Raw genomic sequence first — 8,500 nt, forward strand, 5'->3', positions numbered from 1 at the left:
TCTGCTACCTGCTTTACGGTATCCTGTCTGCCCATTGATCCCAGTACCTCTGCTACTGTTAGACTCCTGATAGTCTACGACTTTCAGGGCTGCAATTACTCATTTCCCACATGCCTCTTCTGCCTGGTGCACCAACATCTGTGGCCCATATTCCCACCTTGGGCTTGGAGGATCCACCTCACTAGGTGAGCCTAAACATAGTAACTTTTTTTTGTTTATCCCTTTAATTTTTTTATGTGACTGTATACAAGCTATTGTCATGTCCTCTTTGTAACATCTCTTGTATATTTTAATAATCACTGCCTAATTGTTGGATTAAATATATAAAATTTAATAGCTTTGTTCCTTTTGCTCTAAAAACCACACCACTAAAGCCTGGTGAGGCTCAACATTACCAGTATCAGGCGTCCAATTGGTGTGACCTTACCAATTGGTGGTGGCAGCTAGTCTTTCTTTGGATATTGCGGAAACTTGGATGAGATCATTCTGAAGTGTGTATATATATATATATATATATATATAAAATGTTAAATTGTTGGTTATGCTTGCAAAGTTTAAATTTTCAGTTTCACCCTAATGTTGACATCTTCAGCATTTAAATTTTGTTTTTTCAACTCTTCTTTGTTGTTAGTTTGGCGTTAAAACTTTTTTATTTTTACAAATTTGTCGTAACACTGAGGAAAACAGCAACTACATTTTGAACTAATTTTTGTTAAATATTAAAATTTACTCTCCATTCAAAAACACATAAAAAATTAGGAGGCTGGCAGCATACTGCAACCCTTCACCCCCATCCCCACAGTGTTACATACAAGTGGGTAACAGATAAAGGAGTAATAGTGATTTACAGATAAATAGTTGTGTATTGTTGTGCATTTTGGTAAACAATATTATTTTCAATTTACTGTCAAGTGCATATATGAAAAGATTGGGGGGTAGCAACCTAGAGTTTACCATGTGAAAAATACAGACTCTCCAAATTAATGTCGACTACTATAAGGGATTGACCTTGTGCTTCATTTATAGTCATAGCAAATGCCAGTCGGATTGGGAACTACAGACATTTAAAATGAAAGGGCAAGGGGCTACACAAAAGGTAAACATTTTCTCCTTTAAAGTTTCCCATGAGAATAGTGGCTTTAGTAACCTTGGGCATGAGACTCTCATCACACAACCCTGTACCGTTACACAATTTTGGTGGATCAAGGTTCCTAAGCAATTTTATTGGAGATCCTATTTTTAAAGTTGGCCTAGGCGGTGGCATTGTAGGAAGATCCAAAGATTTCAGGAACTCCACGGGGTACATTACGGCATGTTCACTATCCATGACTGAATCAATGGATATGTATGTGGTCGATGGACCCGGCAGTCTCCCATGTATTTGTAGATTTATGGAGCAGATACTATTGTTTTTAGGTGCTAGGATTGTGCATTCACAAAGCCACTGACCAATGTTAAAATTATTACAAATGTCAGGAAAAACTTGGTCAATAAACTCCAGTACCAAGGAAGATATTTTGCAAAAAGTTTCCTGGTAGGAAATTAAGCCACTAGTGGAATCTGTAGGGAACCTGTCATTTCCAAGGTATTTCCTATCAAGTGAACCCGCATATTAATAGTCAGCTTCTGAATATGCCTCATAGATAAGATTTTAAACAAGCATTTAGCTCATCGGCTGGTGTTGCTCCCTTTAGAACAGGTGACAATGGGGCAAAGTCACTTGCAAAAAGTACAATTCCCTCATTAAGCAATTGGATCCCAGCAGGTTTTTCAAGGTGTGATCGAGGACCTCAACTACTTTCTTGTGTGCCATGATACATTTGTCCCAAACAATCCATTAATTCAACCTGTCTCATCCGATTCTCTTGAAAAGAACATTGCAGGTGTTCAGATGTTTCAGCTTCCTTTGATTCAGCCGGTTTCATCCATTTCTCCTGAAAACGACGTTCCCATTGTTCAGATGTGTCAGCTGCCTTTGATACAGCCTGTCTCATCTGTTTCCTTTCAAGCCGGGACTTGCTTTGCTCTCTAGTCTCTAGACTCTATAAAGCACATAATGTGTGCCTTGTGGGATCTCAAATCTCAGTTATGAATACTGCCTCACAGTCAGACTGTTCTAACTGTGCATAGCAACCAATCATAGTTCAGCTTTCACTTTACCTCAGCAGTTTCAATACTAAAAACTGCACTCTGGTTGTTATAGGAAACCAGAACGATCTTACTGTGAGGCAATATTCATAAATGAGGCCTCAGTTACTTCTGTAATGGCTATAGGCAACCAGAACAATTTTATTGTGAGACACATCTCATAAATGAGGCCACAGTTACTTCTGCACTGGTTGCTAACAGCAATTCCTATAATTAGAGACTTTAGAGTGACTTATGAGGTTGCCCCACTTTAGCCCCTTTAAGAACGACTCTTTAGGCACTGTGGCTTCAATTCTTTAAGACCCTTTGGGCAAAAACTATGTAAGTAGCTTCAGTGCTTGAAGCTGCACTCTAATTGCTATAGGCAACCAGAACGATCTTACTGTGAGGCAAACTTCATAAGTGAGGCCCCAATTACTTTTACAGTAGATATAGGCAAACAGAATGATCTTACTATGAGGCAATTCTCATAAATGCGGTTCCAGTTACTGCTGCACTGTTTGTTGATAGCCATTCCTATAATTACAGACTTTAGAGCCACTTATGAGGTTGCTCCACCTTAGTGACTATATGATTGTTGTCCCGGTAAGAGAGACACTTTGGGTGCAGTTACATTAAATCTTAAGACCCTCTGGTCAAAAACTTTAGTTTTGCATTCAACAGATGTACACACGTTTACTCCCTTACTTCTATAGAGCCTAAATGGGGGCGGGGGGGAGCAAATCTTATGAAAAGTGATTTTTATGTTCTACACAGCAGCCTGGGCTCTTATATACAGCATGTTAGAATGCTGTATATAAGAGCCCACTGGTGGTGGCCGCAGCTTAAAGTCATCAAATCTGGTGACAGGTTCCCTTTAAAGCCAATGTATTCTTATAATCCCCAGCACCAAAGAGTTGTGTGACAAAAGCCTCTTATGTCGTGTGTGTTATTACATGGTCCATATCGTGTGTAATTGGCCTCACATAGGACTCGGTCCAGTAGACCCACTGATGTGTATAATACTTTGACACTGGATACTTCCCAAGATATAGCTTTGCTCAGAACTTAATGAAACAAGTAATGGGACCTCTGATAGGGTCTTTCTATGGGGTCACATTTTTCATTATTCTCGACCCATGAGTACGAGATGTATAAAGTAGACGTGAAGTGTGCGGTCATAAGAAAAATCACAGAACCAGAAATGGCTCGTAATAGCTGTTGCAAGGGGATGGTTTAGAATTATCGCAGAAGTAGGTCAGCAGGAGCTAAAGTGTGCATTGTTGCCTTCACCTGGTTATACAATGGAAATACTTTTTTGCTGGCTAATTTATTTTCTCAGCACAAATTCATGTGCAAATGCTTAATCATTCATGACAGCTTCTTAGTAAATGGGCTCTGCGTTCAGAGGGTTGTGATGTAAGTAATAAGTGTCAGCATGCATCAGAGCCTGAGCTAGTGACAAGGAGCAGAAAAGGACGAGGCATGAGGCTTTTCTTATTTTTTATGTACCACTGCCCAAATGTGGTTAAGGGAATGTGATTACCCACTGAAAGGTTCATTTATCCAAATTATAAAATAATACAAAATAAAGGTGCCGCACGTCATGCAGATGAGAATGCCGAAGTTACTCATCATGTGGACGGCACAAGATTCACAGCATTTCATTCAGAAAGTCTACTTCTTCAAGGACTCAGTTTTGTACGTACAGTTGTGGGCAAAAGTGCTGACACTGGCACAAATACAATTAGAGACATTTCATAAGTTTTTAAACTTTAATTGCCAAATACATCAAGTTTGTGTTGACCCTTATTTTTAAAAAAAACTTCTGTAATTCACCCTGGCAAGCTGGATATTAGCTTCTCGGCCACATCCTGACTAAAGACAACCCATTTTTTTCTCAATGGGATTAACATCTGAGGAGTTTCCTGACCCTGGACTCAAAACTTCAATGTTTTGTTCACGAAACCACTTAGTTACCACTTTGTCTCGTGGCATGGTCTCCATCGTGTTGGAAAAAAAAGCATTATGTGTGGCGCTCTGGACAAGCCAGGACGTCACAGGTACTGCAACAACACACCCCACACCCCGGTTAGGAACATCAGAGTCAAACACAAATCCTTGTTGCCTCCCTCCAGGGGCTGATGTCCACATCAGGTGGGGTGGAGCCAGGCGGTTGGCCCCAGCCACCGAGGAGTTCACAGTCCTGGAGGCAGGAAAGGAAGAGAGTAGAGTTCCGTGAGGGAAAGAGAGAGGAGTAAAGTGGTAAAGGAGCAGTCTGACCGTGTCCGGGTACGTGGCCCGGGCACATACAGCAAGGTTGGCATACGGTGGTGACCGTCTGCAAGCGAGGCCGATTGACGCACAACCGTAAGGACCGGGGACGGGCGGTGGCCCGCCGGTACCGGACCGGGGAGCGAAGAGAAGCCAGCACCATTCGGCAGGGCCTACGGACCCCGACCAGGCTTGGAGTTGCCGTTAAACCGGTCAAATCCGTCAGCGACGGGAACCTCCGGGGTTTCCCAGCAGCAAAGACCCGACTGAAGGCAACCGCTCAACCGTGAAGGGAAATACAGCTACCGCCACAGCTAGAGTTCCCAGGGCCAGCGCCTGCGGGCAAAAGGGGCTCCTCTGGCAAATACACCGCTGGGGAGCGGGTTACCGGTGGGAAGCCATCGGGGCCGAAAACACATCAAAGGTCAGGGAGAGACAGTCACCGCCAACCTACCGGGAGTGACCACCGCAGCCGCCTGTGGGACCCATCCATCCAGCCGTTTGTTTTACCGAAGACTCCGTGTACGTTACTGGCTGAGTGAGTACCACCGTGCCGACTGGCACTGCGCTGGCCCCGCGACCCTGCACCTCCCCCAATTCCTGCCATCCACCTTCCAGTCGCTATCACCGGGCCCCGAGACCCCCAAATCCCCCTACCTACGGAGGGGAGAAAACATCTCAGCTGCTCCCTGTCATCGCTCCCGGGATCCCCATCCAGAGAAGCGGTGGTGTCCCATTATCACCACAAACCGTGGGTGGCATCACGGACTACATCCCCAAACCAAACCACCCCTTTCACTCACGGGCGAGGAGCGCCGCTCGAGTCCCCGGATGCGGCCCACCGCTCGAGCCACCGAGCAGCAGCAGCCGGACCCGAGCCGCAAGCGCGGTCGAGCAGCGCACCCCCGCCTGCTACAACTTGGCGTCACGAACAGGATGTTACCAATCTGCCGTCTGGTAGAGGTGCGCCTTGTGTTCCGCCGGAGGTGTCCTGCCAAAAATTTTCAGAAGCCGCCATCTTGGGCGTGAAGAGTCCCCGCTCGAGCGTCTTCCCGAGCAGTGGAGGCGCGAAAGCCGGGGCTTTGCCCCTGAAGAGGAGGTGCCGGAAAGAGACCAAGGGGGGACGGAAACAAGATGTCTGCGACCGACGGAGCCGCTGGAGGAGCGGTGGACGTAGCCGTAGGAGTGCCTGTGGATGGGAATTGACCCGGCCATACTCCGGCCGCAGGAGCAGCAGGGGCCGCGGTTCCCGCCCTTGCTCAGGTGATGCCGTTCTCCTTGCCCTATGTGCCCAGAGCTTCCTGGCTGCCGCAGTACGACGGGAAACCTGACACTTTGCAGGTCTTCCGGAAGAAGCTTAGCCCACTCCTAGAACTGTATCCCCTGACTGATAAGCAGCGTGCAGCGGTAGTGCTGGGACAGTTAACCGGCGCGGCTGAGCAGGAAACGGAGACCTGGGCCGAGGGAGACCGGTCCTCCGTGGTCGCTATCTTCGAGAAGCTACAGATCGCCTTTGAGACTCGTGCCGGCGCTGAGCTGCAAATGCAGTTTTACTAATGCCGACAGCGGCCTACCGACAGTATTAGAGACTATGCCCTGCGTCTGCAAACTTCTCTCCATACGCTGAAGCGGGTGGATACCATCAGTGATGCTGACAGTAACAAAATGCTGGTAGAGCAGTTCTTGCAGGGGATGAGATCCCCGGAAGACCGCAAGCAGCTCCGGCTGTGGGCCTTAGAGCACCCTGATGTGGACTTCGCCGTGTTGAAAGAACGAGCCATTAAAGCTCTGCAGCCCCTGGCGTCCGATGTTCCTGGAGCGGCCCCGTGGCTGGCTGAGACGGCTCCCATCGTAGTAGCTCCTTCTCCCCCAGCTCCCGCAGCGCCTGTAAATTCTGGTGGAATGATGGAGGAACTGGCTGCCCAAGTCCGTCGCATGGATGGAGACCTCGCCAAAATCCTCGCCGCACTTCAGCCTCCAACGAGATCCAGGCCCCTGGGAGGGTTACAGCTCACCGACCGCCCAGAGGATGTCCCCTGGATGCAGCGGAGAAGGGCTACTGACCCACAGTATGGACATCCGATTTGTTACAAGTGCAACAAGCCCGGCCACTACTCCCGACGGTGTCCGTTAAACGAACAACCCCTGGGGCCAAGGGCCAATCCTCAGGAGTAGAACCCAGTAGCCCCCCCGACTGGCAGGACCGATTCATCAGGGCCCGCCCCATCATCCCTCTGGCCGTGGACTGCGTCCCGCTGATGGCGCTCCTGGACACTGGATCTCAGGTAACCACGATGCCATATACACTGTATCTATATAGAAGTACACTGCACACTCAATGAAATGAATAATATATTGATTTATTGAACATTCATAAAAACCATGCAAAGGAAATGAACTAAAGGACAGAAAATTGCTCTGACGTTGCGGCCACAGGCCTTGTTCACAGAGTCTGCTGTGAGAAAAATAGAATGCAAACAAATAAAGTTAATTTAAACAAATAATATTATGCTGCTTTGCGAGTCTTTAAGGAAGTGAACAGAAATATCGTGGGTGATATTTGAGAGTTATGCGCATATACAGACATGCACATACAAATACATATATACATACATATACATACATATATATATATATACACATACATACACATACATGTACAATGTACAAACACATATACATACAAGCAGAACATGTCTAGAGTACGATAAGTCAAAATTGCAGAATATGTCTGCCAGGCGGGTTAGCCAGTACATTGAAATGGGAAAAAGGGCATAGGAGAGTGGAAAAAGGGAGGGTAAAAAAACTGGTATCAGCACAAAGTGTGAGAAAATGGTGATAAGGAATAAAAATGGTGGGGAAATCAGGTATACTACCTGTCACCAATAGTTCTGTATTCCAGGGAGAATGCTGGAAAATAAGAATATAGGTATATATATGTGGAACCAGGGATATATATACTTTGAGGTGATAATGTAGGTAGAAGTATTACCTGTATAGATGTATTGGTAAAGGCTGCATATATGATGTGAAAGGGGTATCAGGAACGCCTAGGGTATGTTTTCTAAAATGTAAAGAATGAAAAAGTAAGCCCAGTATAAGTATAGGATAGGGAAGTCTGGATAATATGATCTTACCTGAGCTTGTGTGGACGCCGGCGCTCACGTGCCTTGGCTGTAAATGACGGTTGCTGTCAGCTGTGTAATAGCCCTTTTTAAATGCTGAAAGATGGGAGGGAGCTGACGTAACTGACCCACGTGATTAGCCCCATCTGTTCGGGCCATTAGTGTGCTGCGCATGCGTTGTAGCAGAGAAAGAGTGACCTATCGTGCCTGCGTGGTCCAAAAGGCTCCTTATGTTGAGGTGTATCATGGTGCAGACGAGGAGGTGACGTTGCGCGCAGGCGCAGACATCATTTCCTCAGAGCCCGAACAGGAGAGAGTGTAAGCGGGCAGGAAGGATCGGGTCGTGACGTCACCGCGGGAATTCCCCTTTATACATTAAGATTTTTCCCTCCCTTCCCTCCCCTTCTTTTTACTTCCCCTTTAATCTCTAGGTCCCATCAGGCCGAGTTGATAATACATAAACTCTTCCATCACCTTCAATTTGACACTTCGTTAAGCCCTGGGAGTTATAGATATTTATCTTGGGCCTGTTCAAGGCCTGTGTATCTCTTACCGACGATCGCGCACGCGCGCGGCGTCAGGTTTACCATGACAACCTGCTGTCCTTTCAACATATGGGTGGGCGTGATGACCGCGCGCGGTGACGTCACGACCCGATCCTTCCTGCCCGCTTACACTCTCTCCTGTTCGGGCTCTGAGGAAATGATGTCTGCGCCTGCGCGCAACGTCACCTCCTCGTCTGCACCATGATACACCTCAACATAAGGAGCCTTTTGGACCACGCAGGCACGATAGGTCACTCTTTCTCTGCTACAACGCATGCGCAGCACACTAATGGCCCGAACAGATGGGGCTAATCACGTGGGTCAGTTACGTCAGCTCCCTCCCATCTTTCAGCATATATGGCATACAGTGTATATGGCATCGTTGAAGTTTACAGTGCCCTGCTGTGGACCTGCAATCAGGCACAATTA

At 46.9% G+C, this 8,500-nt stretch overlaps 1 long non-coding RNA gene across 1 annotated transcript; it reads right to left on the reverse strand.

The window, feature by feature from the left end:
- Positions 1–6,822: 6,822 nt before the first annotated feature.
- LOC142289732 (uncharacterized) lies at positions 6,823–7,813 on the reverse strand. Its single transcript, XR_012750140.1, has 3 exons — positions 7,539–7,813; positions 7,394–7,465; positions 6,823–7,311 (listed from the first exon to the last, which is right to left on the reverse strand). It is a non-coding gene; the product is annotated as an uncharacterized LOC142289732 (long non-coding RNA).
- Positions 7,814–8,500: the final 687 nt, after the last annotated feature.

This window comes from Anomaloglossus baeobatrachus, chromosome 1, assembly GCF_048569485.1.
Source record: "Anomaloglossus baeobatrachus isolate aAnoBae1 chromosome 1, aAnoBae1.hap1, whole genome shotgun sequence".
In the NCBI taxonomy this organism is placed as follows: Eukaryota; Metazoa; Chordata; class Amphibia; order Anura; family Aromobatidae; genus Anomaloglossus; species Anomaloglossus baeobatrachus.